Raw genomic sequence first — 19362 nt, forward strand, 5'->3', positions numbered from 1 at the left:
AAAGTATACGAGAATATAAAGATAATATAAAGATATAAAGACATAAACGATGGTAATAGCAAAGCAGCAGCAAGTAATAAGTAATAGCAAGTAACAAGTAATACAAGGCTCACACAAATTCAAAGAACTACTCCAGCAACCAAACTATACTCAATTACTAGTATAATACAAAGCATGAAAGAATGCAGAATGAAGAATAAAATAACAAAGGTTAGAAGTCACCGAGTTTCGCTTGTAGACCGAGCCGGCAACCAAGCCCCGCGTCGACCTGCTGCCGGGGGATTTCGCTGCTGAGATGGATCTGCAGCTGCTGGCGACCGAGCGGCGGGTGCAGACGGAGTTGCGGCTGAAGACCGAGCTTCGACTGTTGGGCTGTTGTACCGGCGCCGGAGGCGGGAGGGGGGGGGGGTGGGGGGTGGGGGTGGGGGGTATGGACAGAGAAGGGTGAGGGGGGTGACCAGCGGGGGGAGGGGGAGAACCGGCGGTCTGCGACGGGGGTCGGCGCCGTTGACCGGTGCTCGGGGCCGGAGGTCGGATCGAGTCGGCGCCGGCGACGGGGCCGGGGACCGAGGCGAGAGAGAGAGGGGGTAGGGAGAGAGAGAAAGCCGTTCGGCCGGCGACGGCGGTCGACGCCGGGGACCTGTGGTCGGGGCCGGAGGTCGGGTCGGGTCGGGTCGGCGCCGACGGTCGGCGACAGCGCCGAAGGCCGTGGACCGGGGCGAGGCGAGAGAGAGAGAGGGGGTAGGGAGAGAGTGAGAGAGCCGTTAGAGTGAGAGAGCCGTTAGCACAATGATTACCACATGTTATTAAATTGAAATGATTTATATAAATAGTCATATTAATGTAAATTTTTATTTACATACATAATAAATTATAACATAATATATACACATCACAAAACAAAATTATTCATTAATAATCTCATAATCCAAAATTGCACTAGTATTAGAGATTTTAATGCGTAATTGCACTATAGACAAAAGCAATTTCATAAGCAGGACCTCCAGTTCAGATGTTGGTCGTTCGTTTGTCACTTTGCTTCTCTGGATTAAGTTAGCATCTTCCACATCCATATCTGCACCTGAAACAAAGGGAGGAGATATTAGAAAGATTATAAGGCTAATTCTATTCTTTAAAATGCTCACATCATAAACGAAAAACTGTCAATTTATCATACACATGATGTATCAGTGTGCATGTACTTTTTTAATACTAACAGAATGATGCCTCATTTGCAAAAAAGTTGGTGACTTCATAAATCGCCCGTAATAAATGAAATTCTCATAAACTTTTGTTAAAACTAACAAGTGATGGCTTCATTTATAAAAAATTAGGCAAACTTCCCAAATGATTTAACCTCTCGGAGTGACTATTAGACCATCTAAAACATCAGTACAAGAGTTTGAGTTTAAGAAGATGTAGCTCAGCACTGATTGATCATTCAGGAGTACCAATGGGAGAGGGGGAAGGGGTGACAGTGACACAGGCTTCTGTAAAGGAGTCTTGATTTTTCCACAAGAAGACAAGAAAAACATTTCCCTCTGGAAGTGTAACATGGACTTACGAAATTGATGAGTGTATTTGGAACCTCAGAGAACGTGTGGTAATTTTCAAAAACTGCGGAAATGACAGCATAGTTATCTCTAAATAGTATTCTTTGAGGTAGTTTTATTTTTTTCAGACTATCTACCAGTTTAGAGAGAAAAAAGAGAATCTTAAGAGTTAGAGATCTGGTACGGCCAAATGTCATCTTCAGAAAATGCTCTTGAAGCCCAGAACATAAGAGATATAATCAAATATCGGTACTGAACGCCTCAAGTCCATAAAACAGACATAACCAGTAGATATTCCTAAAACAAGAACTTGCATCTCTGCTGCATATGGCACACATATAGATTCATGACTAGTTTTCTAACTCTGTATGCTATCATGTATAAACCTCACTAAGCAGTCCTATCGCTCTCTCTGTCTTCAATATGTGACTCTTTAATTTATGTCTAACAGATGTGCGATGATTTAACAACCTTGGTCCAAAAAACAATAAGAGAAGGAAAAAGTTTTTTCCAATCTATTTTTCTTCCAACAATCTTGACTGAATCTATTAGTCTTACAAATATTTAGAAATGGAACTAGTCAAAAATCATGATGCTTAGACAAGTGAAGTAAATTCAGAGCACAAGTCTTACATATTGCACTACTATGATTAGAGGCCCAATTAATAAGATAACAGAAGCTATTACTGAAAGAGGAGAAGCAAATCTAGTATTCACTAAGAAAGCATTAGTTATTTGATTAACATAGCAATATTTAGACGACTCCTTTGAGGAGGATTTAAGACGACTATGCAGCATATGAGATATTGCAAACTTGCAACACACCAAAGTAACTTAAAATTGAAAAAGTAAAAGAAATATGAAAATCTTGCCTTTCCACAAACTGGACATGTTGCACTTCTCATCTGCCACTCATATATACAGTTGAGGTGATAATGATGAGAAAATTTTGTATATAACTTAGGATTCTCTGCAAAAAAAAAGTGCCTCTTGACTGATTAGGCAGATCAAGAAAAACGTCCAACCTTGTAGCTAAAATATCAACTTGGAGTGTTATTGCATCCTCTTTTGTCACTCTATTGTAGTTCAAATAGCTTGTTAATATCACAAAATTGTAAAATAATGTCAGCTACCTTCAAGGCATGTGGGGGACATACATCCTCATCTTCTGATGAGAAAACTTCATATTGCACTCCAGTCACCATCATTGATGAATACTTTTTCGGTAAACCTCTATACTGAGAACTGATTGTGTCACATGAACTGTTTATGGAAGCTACAGCAGTCGAAGATGATGGGACTTGATTAGCTAAAGTCCCAGCAGTTTGTTGTGTTGGACCAAATATGGCTCCACACTGATGACAAGTAATACTTAAAAGTAATATCATGATAAGGAACAGTCAGCATTTTGTATATAGCTAGCATCTTAAAGAGGAAAATTGTTAGAAAATGCAATTGCTGGCATAGTAATAATCCAATGCTCGATGAGCCTATAGTAAACCACAAATTATATTTTGATGAGTTGATACAGACTGAATGTTGCAGGCAGCAACATGATAGGTATCTTTAAATTTAAATTTACAAGCAGACACGAAATATCATTGAGTTTGTCATATGTAAAGGAATTACTGATATTACTAGATATGATATTTATAGTGACAGGCACTTGTCACTTCGAAACAGACTTGGAGATGTATTGCAAGAGCAGTTTCCATTTAAACTTCGTTTAGAGTATCAGAATCGGGAAGCAACATAAAAATATAATGAGAATCTCAACACTGACCAGGGACAACATACGATTACACATATCCCATTGTCAAAACTCAAAAGGGATGACATCTAATGAAGGATTTGTTTGCCAAATAAGAAAAACATTTGTAGCTTAGCTGATTACCGCAACTATAGGACCACAACAAACAACAATCTTAATGACTATAGAAACATGTTACGTGCCTGCAGGCACCAAACCTTGATGTAAAATAAACAATGTTACCATGTGCAATTAAAATAGTAGTCACACTAACTTGTCGTTTACATCAAATTGGAATATAGTTGACAAGAAGAACATGCACCAGACAACAAGAAGAACATGTACCAGACAACAGACAACAAAAACAGTTTTATATAGATTCAACACAGGTGAGGATTGAGGAATATAAACTACTTCAAACATCTGCTTGACTTGGTAAGAAAAACATGAATAGATAATACATATCGAACAAAGAACAACCTAAGAAAATGATCCCAAAGTAACTCGAGCACACTCATTTTAAGAATCTAAGGTTACAATTATTACACACGGGCTAGATACCCAAAACTAACCACTAACCAATCACCACATTTTCCTTCCAGTATTATTTCCTCATTGCTGGCCATTTCTGAACCTCGCAAAGAATATTAAATTTCCATATATTTCACAAGAAGGTCATCTACATAAAGGGGATTTAGCAAATAATTAAGCAAAGATCAGACGGTCAAAATCCCAAAATCAACAAATTAGGTCAACAATCAAAAACCCAAAATAAAAACTCAAAAAATTAGGTCAAAATCATCAATTAGAAACTAAACTAACCTTAAAATCAACAAATTAGAAGAAATCCCCAAATTTTCTCGGAAATTTAAGTGGTGGTCGGAGCAGTGGTGCCTCTTTACAACTTCTTGGAGGATGTTGTCGCAGCTGAGATTAATAGAATACAAATATGGCAGTGGCTGAAATATGACGGATTTAGGGTGAAAGGGAACTCAGATGGTCGGATAGATGGCTGAGGATGGAGATAGATTGAGAGAGATGTTGAAAACGAGAAGTTGAAGCTGAATATCAATGGCGGTCGGAGCTGAATCAAGGAGCCTTTGCTTTGTGGTGGATGATATTGGACACAGTATATTTTTAGAGGACAAGTATATATATAAAGAGAGAGATGATAAAACTGATGCAACAGGGTATAGCTAATAAAACCGATACAATAAGGTGGAAACCGTTGCCTTAGCTAACTCTATGGCAACGGTTATGGAAACCATTGTTATAGGGTGGTCAAATGCAACGGTTATATGACAATTGCAATGGTTAAATCATCAAATAGGTCTATTAGAACAATTTTCTTTTGCAACGGTTGGAACCGTTGCAATAGGTAGTCTATAGCAACGCTTTTCCAACCATTGCCAAAAGTTTTGTTGCAATAGGGGTATTTTATGGTAGTGCTACCTAGGACTGGTTCTAACCATGCCCCATTAGTCATCACCATGAAAAAAGGTTCACAACAAATTGTAAAACCTTTTGAATTCTTGGATTTTTGTTTTGAAAATAAATCTATGATTGAAGTGGTGAGGCAAAATCAGAAAACTGAGGAAGTAGGTAATTGTTTCTGGCTATTCAAGCACAAAGTTAAAAATGTAAAGAAGGCTCGGAGTAGATGGAGTAGAGACAGATTTGGGAACATTTTTCAGCTACTGACAATTAGAGAAGAAATAGTCTCAATTAAAGAGGAGCTTTTTGAAGAACAACCCTCACAAGAATATTGAATGGTTCTTCAGCAGGCATAAGTAGAGGTGAAGAAATATCTTCACTTTGAAGAGCAATTTTGCAGACAAAAGGATGGTATTACATGGTAATGGAGATAGAAACATAAGATTTTTTCATAGTCTTTTGAAAGGGAGGAGAAAGAAACTACAACTGAGTAGAATTAAAAATGGTGCTGGTGACTGGATTGAAGACACAAGATTGATTGCTGAGGAAGCTATGAGATGTTTTAAGGATCAGTTCTCTCAAGAAGCAGAAGGCACAAATTATGATTTGCTGAACTATCTTTCAGAAATTGTGATAGAGGTAGATAATGAAAATTTAAATGTTACTCCTACTATGGAAGAAGTCACAAATGCAGTGTTTTCTCTAAATGGTAGTAGTATTTGTGGACCAGATGGGCTGTCAGGTATCTTCTATCAGTATTGCTGGAAAATTGTGGCGGCGTTGGACATTTTGGATATGGTAAAGGATTTCTTTAAAGGTAATACATTGCCAAAAAGTATTACACATCAAATTTAGTATTGATTCCTAAGGAGGAGTTGGTGGAAAGTTTCACTGACCTCAAGCTTATTAATCTCAGTAATTTTATAAATAAGGTCATTTAAAGAGTTGCATGATCGATTGAAGGGATTACTGCCTAAATTGATATCTAGTAATCAGACAGGATTTGTTAAGGGCAGGAGCATCACTGAGAACGTCCTACTGACACAGGAGACAGTTGCAAATATCAGATTAAGAGGAAAACCAGCTAATGTAGTTTTGAAGCTAGATAAGTCTAAGGCCTATGATAGGGTGTCATGTTGTAAATGACCAAGGTGATGAGAAAAATGGGGTTTTCAGAGGTCTTATAGATATGAATGGAGGTTGGTTGCTAATAATTGGTATTCTATCATCATCAATGGGCAATCTTATGGGTTTTTCACTCTACCAAAGGATTGAAATAGGGTGATCCTTTGTCACCTACTTTATTTATCCTTACTGCAGAGGTATTATCTAGAGCTCTCAATTCTTTATTTGAAGATGGTATGTATAAAGGTTATGGGTTGCATAAATGGAGTAGGTATCTAAATCATCTTGCTTATGCAGATGATACCATAATCTTTACTTCTGCAGATAAACCATCTTTAGATTTGATGATGAAAGAGTTAACTGATTATCAGCAAATGGCAATTAATAAGTGAGAACAAGAGTTCTTTCTAGATGTACTAAAAAGTGGCAGCCACATTGTTGAACGAAGTCAAAAATATTACTGGTTTTGCTCAGGGACTGTTTCCTTTTTAGTATTTGGGTTGTCCAATTACACATGCTAGAAAAACAAAAACCTACTATAGTGATTTGATTAAGAAGGTGAAGAACAGACTTTAAAACTAGAAAGCTAAACTGCTTTCTATTGGTAGGAAGGTTTTTGTAATTAACAATGTTTTACAGAGTATACCTGTATATTTGCTATCAGCAGTGGTTCCACCTAAGTTCATCTTGAATGAAAATGAAATTCATAAGTCTTCAACATATTTTTATTGAATACAAAAGAGAAAGGCAAAAGTAAGCACTGGGTAGCCGGGGACAAGATATGTTTCCCAAAAGAAGAAGGAGGTGTGGAATTTAGGGATCTGTTTGATATTTCAAAAGCCATGTTTGCAAAATTATGGTGTTCTTTTAGAACTTCAAGGTCTTTGTGGACTGATTACATGTGGATTAAGTATTGTAAAAAACTTATTCCAACAATTGTACAGTGGAGAAGTGGATCTCAAGTTGGGAAGAAGATGCTAGAGGCAAGAGATGCTATTGAACAGGAAATTTGGTGGGAACCTACAGTACGATCCTCAAACATATGGTTTGATAATTGGACAAGATTGGGGGTTTTGTACTATGTGGTAGATCCTGCTTTTCCTATTAATGAAAAATTTGGTGACATTGATTCTTTGATGACTGAAGAAAAGTGGGATGTACAGAAAATCCAGGGGATCATACCAGATGACATTGTGTAATACATTGTGGACAATATTTCAATCAATAAGGAGGCATCACCATGGGATATACCTTTGTAGATTCCAACAACTAATGGGAGGTTTACAATAGCTAGTGCTTATTAACTAGTTAGACAAAGGAAAACAGTTGTTGATCACTGGAAATTCATATGGAGTAAAGGTGTGCCTTTCAAAATTAACTTCTTTTTATGGAGGTTGTGGAAATTTAAGATCCCCGTTGATGATATTTTACAAAGATGTGGAATTAATTTGGTTTCTAGATGCAGGTGCTGTGTTGAACCTCATCTAGAAATAGTTCATTACTTATTCATTTCAAGTGATTTTGCCTCTAGGGAGGGGAACTACTATGCAATAAGTTCAGGTGTAGAAGGACCATTAATACAGTGTCATCAAACTTTATCTAAATGATGGAGTACAAAATTTGGAGGTAGACTCAAGCCTATTGTCTAGGCTATTTCATGACTAATATGTTGGCAATTATGGAAAAGGAGAAATAAAATAAATTATGGAGGCTCAGTTTCTCTGAATAGGGTAATTCATGATATCAATGTATATTTGTATCACTTAACCATTATTAGATATCCATGGTTTAAAGAAATTCCAAACAGCTGGACACTATTAGTAGATTTCCTACAGAATTACAAAGCATAACTGAAGACAATTTTAGTCAAGTGGAGAAAGCCAAGCCAAGGATTGTACAAGTGCAACTCAAATGGTTCTTTAAGGGGGGGATTCTGTTGCAAGCTCAATAGCTTTTTGTGTGAGGAATGAAAGAGAGGACAATATTTATGCCACTTGCAGACAAGTGCAGGACAATACTACTATTTTAGCAGAAGTAATGGCAATGAAGGAAGGTTGTGATTATTGTGTGGAAAATCAGTTTCTATCTCTTGTATTAGAAACTGATTCGCTAGCCCTGACTAAAATAGTAAGGGGGAATAGGAGATCCCCTGGAACACAGGAGTATTTATCAGGAGAATAAAAAAAATTATGGAGGCTTGATTCAAGTCCAACATACTTTCAGAGAAGGAAGCATCTTTGTAGATTTTTTAGCTGACTGGTGTTTTAGTTTTGCAGGTACGAAAAGTTAATTCATTCACGAAATTACCACGGAGAGCAAAAAGCATCATAATCTAAGATAGACAACAGTTACCACAATTGAGAATAAGGAAAATGAGGATAAAAACACCTGACTAGGGCAACCTTTTTGAAAAAATAGTTAACACTTCCTGATTAAGAAGTGTCACGCACAGGGGAAGTTCAAGCATATCACAAAATTTACATTTATTCAGGGTGGCAGATGTATAGCCCACTGATCTATTAAATTTCAACTGGTTAATGTAACTAAACTAGTAGAAAGATATTGTTCAAACCAATATGAAGGTGTTATTAATCTCTACGAGGTTCATCCCTTTGTAAAGGAATAAACAACATCTTTCAACTAGTTGCTTGCATTTAACAAAAAATGTCAAATCTGCCCCTCATATGAGTTAAGATAACTCTAGAGCTTGGAATTATAATTCATTGGTAATGATTACATAACACCTAGTGAGAGATTAAGGTAACTTGAAGTGTACTCATTCCAAAGCTCCATGGCCGTATTTTAGCTCAAAAGAGAGAGGTTGATAATTGACACCAAGTTATTAAAGATAGAAGTTACAGATCTATACCTGGAACAACAAATTTCAGATGCTACAGAGATGCTGCCATTGAGCTCGGTTGAGATTTGTCGGAGAAGAAGAAGAAGAAGATCAACGGACCAAGGATTTTCCAATTTCCTAATCTTTTGCTACTTTCTAGAATAGGCTAGCCTTTTAGCTTTTACTATTTCGTTTTTGGATTTTTGGGTTGGGCTTTTCTTGTCCATTGTTGTACATATTTTCTTCAATAATAGGGCCTTGACCCGCTTTTGGATTAAAAAATATTGCTGCACATAGAAATAATTATTGTAGAAGTAACATCTAAAGTATATTTTGGTTCAAGAATAGTATTTTCTCTCTCATCTGCAAAATTCTAATGAATACTCTAATCAATCAAAATATAATAAACAGTGTTAATATTTCTGTTATCTCTAGTAAAATTGCTAAAATAGAAAGTGATTTACAAAATTTAAATATTCCAAAAGAAAGTTTTAATAAAGTCTATAAAATCGGACATTTGATTTTGTAAAAAATTATAATATTTAAACTTTAGAATCTATTATTGCAATTAATAGAAATATTGAGACTATTAAATTATTAGCAGCTGAAGATATTAATAGATATAGAACAAATTGCAAGTTCCTTCACATATGTCTTGTTCAAGTAGTAGTTAAACCATTATATAGATTAGGTTTAATTGTACCTATATGCCTACTTTTAAGAGATAATAGGCTATTAAATTTTGATGATTCGTTATTAGCAGTATTACAAAGTAACCTCGCTAATGACCCGGTATACTTTAATTGTTATCCTAATTTTTCTATAGTTATTAATGATCAAAATGTTATGGATACATTACTTAAAATGTTAAAAAAAAAAACACGAATAGTAAGATAAATACCATAGAAATAGCAATAATCTATAGAGTTTATTATAGAATAATGAAAACAACCTTATCCTCTAAGGCTAAAATAGTATGTAATAAAGGAGCTATCATACTTATGGAAGCTAACCATAATCATAATAATACCTTTGTCCCAAAAATTATAAAATGGGATGATGTATTAAAGAATGATAATTGACATATCGACTTCATAACGGAGCCAAAAATTGAAGAAGAAAATTCAAACATTGAACAAGTTACACAATATCCAGACGGATTTATAAATTTAAAATTTTTAAGATGTCAATCCTTTAATCAAGCATTTTCAAGTAGAACAATGTCCTTTTCCAGACATTCAGTCTCCAAGTCTATAGAAAAAAGGGAAGTAACATTAGAAGATATTGAAAGAAAATTGAAAGGAGTAGATTTCACAAAAACTATTTTCAAAGTGGAATACAAATTTAAAAATTTAAAGGCTAAAAAATTATTTAGTCCCACTGCTAGTGAAATGCTAGGAGTAAAAGATTCTCTATGCATGATTAGGTCAGATATAATATTTGAACCTGACTTTGAATATTTAGATACATTTTGAAATAGTCCGGAGAATTGTATAAAAAAAGATATTCATTAAAAGAAAGATATTCTTTAGAGAAAAATGGTGCAATGACATTAAAGGTTAAGAAGTAATATTAAATTTTTTAAATGGTTTAAAATTACAAGAAAATTAGCTGATCAAAAGGATTCATTAAATATGATTTTTAATAAATTGTATACTAGTGATAAAGTAATAGAACCAGTAATTCCTCCGTTAGGAGAAATTAGTCTACCGATAGATGGTAGAATTATTACTGCTTCACCCCTTAAATTAGATATAGTAGATACTAAAGGTGGTCCTAAAAATAAGGATATAAATAGAATACTTCAACAAAATAATTATACCAATCAATTATTACATGTAGTATCTAAACAGATTCTCGAAGTTGAGAATAAATCAACTTTTAAAGATAAATCAAGTTCTTCTTATTATGATAAAAAGTTGAAAACTCACCCAATATTTAAATTGCCCGAATTTTCAAAAGATAAATTTACTAAATTTGAAGAAAAAATTAAAATAACAGATGATATTTTAGGAAAAATTAATGAAAGATTAAAATCTGAATTAAAAGTCTCTACTGATAAGGTTAAGAACTTTATCAGCGAAAAAAAATAATGAAATTAACAAATTAAGTTCTAAATATTCAATAAAAAAGAATTATTATAAAATGATCACTTTTTCAGATATCCAGTATGAAGAAAATGAATTTTTATCTCATACTTTAAATTCTGAAAAAGAAATTGCCGAATGGAATATAGACGGATTAGTAGAACATCAAATATATAATGAACTATATGAAATGGGAATGACCATTACGGCATATAAAATTAACAACATGATAGATAAACAAGCTACTATTATGATTATATTAGGATTTACAAGTAATATAAGATATTGGTGGGATAACAACCTCATAGATAACAATAGGCAAAGCATATTAAATACTACAACTCTTACTCAAGCTATTAATACTGAGTCAATGGGACAAACAATTAAGAATCAAGTCTTAGAAAATGTCACCGCCACTTTAATTTATAGTATAGCTAAACATTTTAAAGGAGAACCTCAACTTTTTCAAGATAGAAGCTTAGAAATATTATTAAATTTATCTTGTCTAAAATTAGATGATTTTAGATGGTATAAAGATGTTTTCCTCAACAAAGTCATGGTTAGAGAAGATTTTAATCATGATTATTGGAAAGAAAAATTTATAGGGGGTTTACCAACTTTATTTATTGTAAAGGCTAGAACAAAATTAAAAGATAGTTTCGAGGAAAAAATTCCTTATAGTCATTTAACTTATGGTGATATTATAAGTTATATAGTTATCACAGGATTAGAATTATGTTCATATATTAAACCTAAAATCAGCTAAAAGAGATAATAAAATAACTAGAAATGACCTAGGAAGTTTTTGTCAAAATTTTGGATATATGAAATTATCAGCCTCTTCAAAGGAATCTACCTAGAGGATCAAAAGACAACATAAAAATTATAAAGATAAATCTAAAAAATCTCATTTTTATAAAAGACGATTTAAAAGATCCATAAAAGCTTATAAAAGTGAATAAAAAATAAGAATGAAACATGTTGAAACTGCGAAAAATAGGTCATAGGGCTAAAGATTGTCGGATTTCAAATGAAAAGAAAGACAAGATAAATATGTTAGAATTAGAAAACAAAGTTAAAGATAAATTATATTTAATTATTGATGAAAATAAAAATAGTTCTTCTTTTGAAGAAAGTTGTAGTGATGATAATCATTTGATTGTAGCATACAATTCAGATAGTAGTGAATCAACAGACCATTATAATTGTGGCGGTGTAGTTTGCTTTTGCGATAGTCATTCTATAAATATTATCACTAATAGTAATCATGAAAAAAGGCTATATTTGACGTGATAGATCGTTTAGAAGATTCAACTCTTAGAAGAAAATATTTAATAGCCTTAAAAGATATTGTTCTTACTCATCACGTTGAAAAAAGAAACTACTGAACCCTTTAATATGAAAAATATATTAAATAAATTTAAAGAAAATAAGTCTGAAACAACAATAAAGGATCTTCAGGCAGAACTAGTATACATAAAAGAGGAAGTTAGACATGTTAAGCAAAGACTTAACAATCTCGAAACAGAATCACTTACTAATAAAATATTAAATGATTTAACATCTAAACAAGATCCTAAAGCACCACCTTTTGATCTTAGTGAAACTTTAGAGGTAAAAAGGGACAATAAAGAAATAGAGTCTCTAGAAATAGAATCTCTAGAAAAACTTCCTATAAACAAATTAGAAATTAATACAATTACTATAGTTGAACCACAAAGTTACCATATACCAATTACTATAGTCATCGATAAAGATTATAAAATTCATAAGATTGCATTGTTTGATACATGTGTTGATGAAAACTGCATTATAGAAGGATTGATTCCTATAGAGTACCTACAAAAAGGTGCTACACGATTATTTTTCGCAATAGAAGAAAGATTAAAAATAAATTATAAACTCCCCAAAGAACATATTTGCAAAGACGAAGTTTATTTTTTTAATGATTTTGTAATAAATAAAGATATTATTGAAGAGATAATATTAGGTCTCCCTTTTATAACTCAAATAAAACCCTATATTGCCGAGCTAGATGGCATCCACACCACTATTTTGAAAAAAAGAATTATTTTTCCCTATCTAAACAGTATGTCAAAAAAGAAGTGATTTTATAAAAGATCAAATTATCTTTAAGATAAACTGTCTAAAGAGTCAAATAAACATTAAAGAATTAGCATTTCTAGAAAAAATCATACAACGAGAGGTTTGTTCTAATGAGAATCAGTCCTAAAGAGTTCTAGGAATTTTCAATTATGTCGTAGATTTTATATTCTTATTATTAGATAGGTTTGTAGGGTACATCTCAAGAAAAATTAAGTTTTTTCAAGTTTAGAAAATATTGATTTACCATTAAAAGGAAATTTGATGATATCATGAGTTATCAAAATTCAAATTCTTTAAAAAACAGCCAAAACTGTTTTACAAAAGATGTCAACATTTTAATTTTTTAAAGGGAGAAATTCTCCTCCAAATATTTTTTAAAAAAATTTCTTTAGGGAAAGAATAAGACCCGGAACACTAGGAAAAAGGCTAAGGCCTCCATTTCAGCTTTTTCGACTAGAAGAAAAAATGAAAAGACCCTTAAATGAAGGAGTTAAAAAGTAAGAAAATAGATTTTTAGTCCTGACAAAATTTTCATTCCTGCCAAGCCCTACCATCCCCCTACTGTCAAAAGAATCCATTACCAGTTTACCTAGAATGAAACCACTCACACAAATATTTAAAGAAGAATACTTTTCAGCCAAAAAAAATATTGCTATCCAAACCAAAGATAGTTATGCGATGAAACCACCAAAAACATATTTACAAGCAGCCTCCTCAGCCACTCCGCAAAAAAAGAAAGAACAGAATATTCATGATAAAAAGCCATTTGAAATAATAAATTTGCAGGTAACGCCAATAATGACATTTGATAAAAAATACGAAGGTTTTCGAGTACCAGAGTTGTTAAAACTTTGTTATACAAATTGAAAATTTGTGGAGACAGATGATCCCCGCAAGACCCGAAGATATTATGAGTTCATATTAACAAATATTGATTTGCTGAAAATTAAGCATACGTTAGTAGATATATATGATCCCAACAGTATTCAATTCTCAAAGTTTACAATTTAAAGGATATTAAGCCCATTTGAATGGTACGTAGATCATCTACATACACCTATTCCTCTATCAAGAAATTATCGACCTCAAATATTTAATTGGTATGATTATAAGACGTCCTAGTATAATTTTATGTATGTTAGGACTAACACACACTCTTGGTTTGTTAAATACTTGGAGAAAATAAATACTACTGTAATCTCTCAATAGTTTTACGATTGGTGGAGCCAATTTAGAGAAAATAAACAGGTATTGTTAACTCAATTTCAAAAGTAGTTTGAAAAGTTCTAGGTAGAGCAGAATATCACTACACTACTAGAGAATGTTAAATGGTGTAATTTATTTATTACAAAAAATATTCATATATTATCTATTGGTCCTTTGATATTTATGAAATTGAGAGGATCAAATACTTAAGTAAGGCCATCAAGATTAAGGTATGAGGTCAAACAGAAAAACCAACAACAATTTCATCCTCATGAAATGAATCACACCCTTTTAAAGAAAAATTAAAGAGAAGACTCAAAATAGCCTTGTCAAATCTAGATAATGAGAATGATTCAAAGCAGATAATGAAATTATTAGTTACTACATCTTCATATGCCAGTGAACCTAGCAACGATGACATGATGGATCCGCAAGGGATAGCACAGGCATACCTCCTCAATTAAAAGTAAGGTGCTAGCACTTTTTCAAAATTTGAAAAGCTACTTAATGGACCCCACGGACAAAATAAAGACTAGAAGACAAATGACATAAATCTTCAAAGAAGGAAAAGTCAAAATCTTCTCAAAATCATTAAAAAATACATGTTCAAGATAAAAAGACAATCAGAGACACGTGCAGAACAAATAAATAGTCGTCAGCTATTCCCTGATAGGTATAGCATAACTATCAACATATGTAAACCAAATAGTTTTTGTTAGAAATTAGTCAGCACTTTTGAGGCCTATTTAAGGTTTTCAACTTGTAATAGCTGAGAGCATTCTAAAATTTTCCTAACTTAGAAAATCTCTCTACCATTATCCATATTTCCCATCTCCCCCCTGTAATCTCTTTTTATTTCCCTAATAAATAAATAAAAAATTACAAGTATAAATTTCTCTCTTTCTCTACTATTTTAATTAATTTTGTTTTACATTTATTTTTTCTTATTTTATGATTTTAAAGTTAATTTCAAAGTGTAAAATACTTTTAAAATATAAACTACTTTAAACTATTATTTTGCTATCATTTTTTTGATTCGTCCCTCAAATGGATCAGAGCCAAGTTGCTCGGGAGGGAGTATGAGTATGAGAATGAGTATAAGTATGAGTTAGAGTGGCTAGAACATTACGCTTTTCTAGAGTTGGTCGAAATTAGTGTTACTCCTAAAATAATTATTTTTCTTGTTAGTAGTTTCTGTTGTTCTTCCTCTATGATCTTAATTTTATTCTTTAAGTTGGATAGCCATTTAGTAGCAGTTTAGACGTTGGCAAATCTAAAATTTTTCATTGAATTAGCTTTGAGTATGTGGTGAAAAATAGAGTCGGGCTCAGAGGGTGTTCCCATCGCCAAGCCTATAAGAATAAAATAAAAGAATTTTAGCAGAAGAAAATTAGTAATTACTGCACATATAAATAATTATTGTAAAAGTAACATCTAAAATAGATTTTGGTCCTGGTATAATATTTTCTCTCTCATCTACAAAATCCTAATGAATAATCCAACGAATCAAATCGTAATAAATAATGTTAATATTTTTGCTATATCTAGTAAAATAGCTAAAATAGAAAGTGATTTACAAAATTGAAATATTTAAAAAGAAAATTTTAATTGAGTCTATAAAATCGGACACTTTTATTTTGTAAAAAATTATAATATTAAAACTTCTGAATCTACTGTTACAATTATAAGAAATATTGAGATTATAAAATTATTAGCAGCTGAAGATATTAATAGATATAGAAAAAATTACAAGTTCCTTCACATAGGTCTTGTTCAAGTAGCAGTTAAACAATTATATAGATTAGGTTTAAATGTACCTATACGTCTACTTTTAAGAGATAATAGGTTATTAAATTTTGATGATTCATTATTAGCAGTATTACAAAGTAACCTCGCTAATGGCCCGGTATACTTTAATTGTTATCCTAATTTTTCTATAGATATTAATGATCAAAATGTTATGGATACATTAACTTTAAATGTTAAGACAAAAAATATGAATAGCAAGATAAATACTAGAGAAATGACCATAATCTATAGAGTATATTATAGATCAATGAAAACAACCTTAGCCTCTAAGGTAAAAATAGTAAGTAATAAAGGAGCTACCATGCTTATGAAAGCTAACCATAATCATAATAATACCTTTGTCCCAAAAATGATAAAATGGAATGATGTATTAAGAAAAGATAATTGACATTTCGACTCCATAACTGAGCCAGAAATCGAAGAAGAAAATTTAAACTTTTAACAAGTTACATAATATCCAGACGAATCTATAAATTTAAAATTTTCAAGATCTCACTCCTTTAATCAAGTATCTTCTAGTAGAAGAATGTCCTTTTCTAGACCTTCAGTCTCCAAGTCTGTAGAAGAAAGGGAAGTAACATTAGAAGATATTGAAAGAAAATTAAAATAAGTATATATCTCAAAAACTATTTCCAAAGTGGAATGCAAATCTAGAAATTTAAAGAATAAAAAATCAGTTAGTCTCACGGCCAGTGAAATGCTAGGAGTAAAAGATTCTCTATGCATGATTAGGTCAGATGTAATATTTGAACCTGACTTTGAATATTTAGTTAAATTATGAATAACCCAGAAAATTATATTAAGAAGGAATGGTATAAACAAAGATATTCATTAAAAGAAAGATATTCTTTTAGAGAAAATGGTGCAATGACATAAAAAGATTAAGATTTAATATTGAATTTTAAATGGTTTGAAATTACAGGAAAGTTAGATGATCAAAATGAATCATTAAATATGCTTGTCAATAAATGGTATACTAGTGATAAAGTAGTAGAATCAATAATTCCTCCGTTAGAAGAAACTAGCCTACCAGTAGATGACAGAATTGTTACTGCTTCACCCTTTAAATTAAATATAGTAGATACTTAAGGTGATCCTATAAATAAGGATATAAATAGAATACTTCAACAAAATAATAATACCAATCAGTTATTACAGAATTATCAGAATTTTCCAACGATGACTATATTTGAAGAAGATTCTTAAGTCGTCTATGACATTATAGGAGAAAATAATAAAAAATTAGAATCTCAATCAAAATCCATTAATAATATAGATAATAATAGTACATGTTGGAACTATGAAAAAATAATACATAAAATTAAAAATTAAAGAATCCTAAAGAAAAAGAACGACATGATAAATCTCTTATAACTAAGGGAAGAAATGAATAATGATTTATGTTGTACCTTTGAAGAAAATGAAAATAATTCCTCTTCAAAAGAAAATATTAGTAGTGGTTGCAGTAATAAATTAGCAAACCATTGTAAATGCACTAGTACATGTTGCACTTGCAATAATCGTTTTATAAATATTATTACTAATAACGACAAGGAGAAAAAAGTCTTATTTGATATAATCGATTACTTAGAAGATCTAACCCTTAGAAGAAAATATTTAATAGCTTTAAAAAATATTGTTCTTAATCAACAGTCTGATAAAACATTCATTGAACTCTCTAACTTAAAGGATAAGTCAAATAAATTTAAAGAACAAAAATAAAAAATAACCATACAAGACCTTCAAATAGAATTACAACACTTAAAAAGGGAAGCCAAAAAAATTAAGCAGGGATATAACAATGAATCACTTGCTCATGCTAATAATTTACCTTCTAATAAAAAATCAGAACCATATCAATTAGAGCTTGAAGAGACATCAAAAATAAAAAAGAATGATAAAAATATAAGGTCTCAAAAAAATCAATCAAAAATTGATAAAATTACAAAAGATAAAGCACAAAGTTACCATATATCCATTACATTAGTTATAAATAAAATTACACAATTCACAAAGTGGCATTATTAGATACAGGAGCCTATTGAAACTGCATCATTGAAGGAATGATCCCCACCAAGTAGCTTAAAAAGGGTACTACAAAATTATTCTCTGCAATTGATGAAAGATTAAAAATAAATTATAAATTACACGAAGCACACATCTGCAATGATGAAATTTGTTTCATAAATGATTTTGTAATAACCAAAGATATAAATGAAGAGATAATTTTAGGTCTACCTTTTATAAATCAAATAAAACCTTATACTGCCAAATTAGATGATATCCACACCACTATTTTGGAGAAAAATATTATTTTTCCTTATCTAAATAGTTTATCAAAAGAAGAAAATAACCTTATAAAAAGTAAAACGGTCTTTAAAATTAATTTAATTTTGCAACAGATAAATTATTTAAAATATGAAATAAAAAAAATTGAATCCTATTTATAAAACCTCAGAAGTAGAAGAAAAGATTAAAAATCTTCAAGGTGTCATAGAGCGAGAGGTTTGCTCGAATTTTCCTAATGCCTTTTGAGAAAGAAAAAGCATATTGTTGAATTACACTATATTGAGGAATTTGATGAAGAATTATTCCAACAAAAGCAAGATCCATTCAAATGAACCATGAATTAATGGAATACTGTAAAAAGGAAATTAACAATTTATTAGATGAAAAATTATTAGATCTTCTAAATCATCGGGAGTTGTTCAGCCTTTATGTCAACAATACTGCTGAAAAAGAATGAGGTGCCCCGAGATTAGTTATCAATTATAAGCCTCTTAATATTGCATTAAAATGGATTAGGTACCCTGCAGACACATGATTTTTAACCCTCCCCGAGTTTTAACATATTTTTTCAGCATTAAATATTCATATTTTTTCCAATATCTATTTTAGCTTTTATTTCATTTTAATCAGTTTTAATTAAAATAAATAAATAAAGTTACATTATTGGGGTATTTTTATTTTATTTTTTAATAACAATAATACGAAAAGAAATTCAAAAATACTTTTTCCTTTTAATTTTAATAAATAATCTAGTAAGTTTAATATTTTAAACTGTATTTTATTTTAGGCTAGTTATAAACTTTTCTGGTATTTTTTTTAATATAAAAGCATAACTAATTAATATTTCGTTATTATTATTATAGTATTATTATTATTATTATTATTTTTTTTATCTCAATTTTTTTTATCTTATCTTATTTTACAAAAAAAAATTATCCTAAAAATCTACCCCAACCACCCCCACCTTTTTCTCAACCCCTTTAACTCCGTCCACTACCCACCCTATACACTTATATAACACAACACACACATGGACGAAGAAGGAGAATAATGAAAATAGCGAGGGCGAGAAAGTGAAAAGAATAGAAGATTAAAAAGATTTAGAGGCAAAAATAAAAATATTTTGAAAAAAAAGAAGCAGTAGAAGAACATGCAAAGCAAAGG

General features: G+C 31.5%; 1 long non-coding RNA gene across 1 annotated transcript; it reads right to left on the reverse strand.

Annotated features, from left to right (window-relative positions):
- Nucleotides 1-2419: 2419 nt before the first annotated feature.
- LOC107842665 lies at nt 2420-8888 on the reverse strand. Its single transcript, XR_001665988.2, has 3 exons — nt 8732-8888; nt 2687-2829; nt 2420-2523 (listed from the first exon to the last, which is right to left on the reverse strand). It is a non-coding gene; the product is annotated as an uncharacterized LOC107842665 (long non-coding RNA).
- Between the last annotated feature and the right edge of the window lie 10474 nt (nt 8889-19362).

Source organism: Capsicum annuum, chromosome 9 (genome assembly GCF_002878395.1).
Source record: "Capsicum annuum cultivar UCD-10X-F1 chromosome 9, UCD10Xv1.1, whole genome shotgun sequence".
NCBI classification, from domain to species: domain Eukaryota; kingdom Viridiplantae; phylum Streptophyta; class Magnoliopsida; order Solanales; family Solanaceae; genus Capsicum; species Capsicum annuum.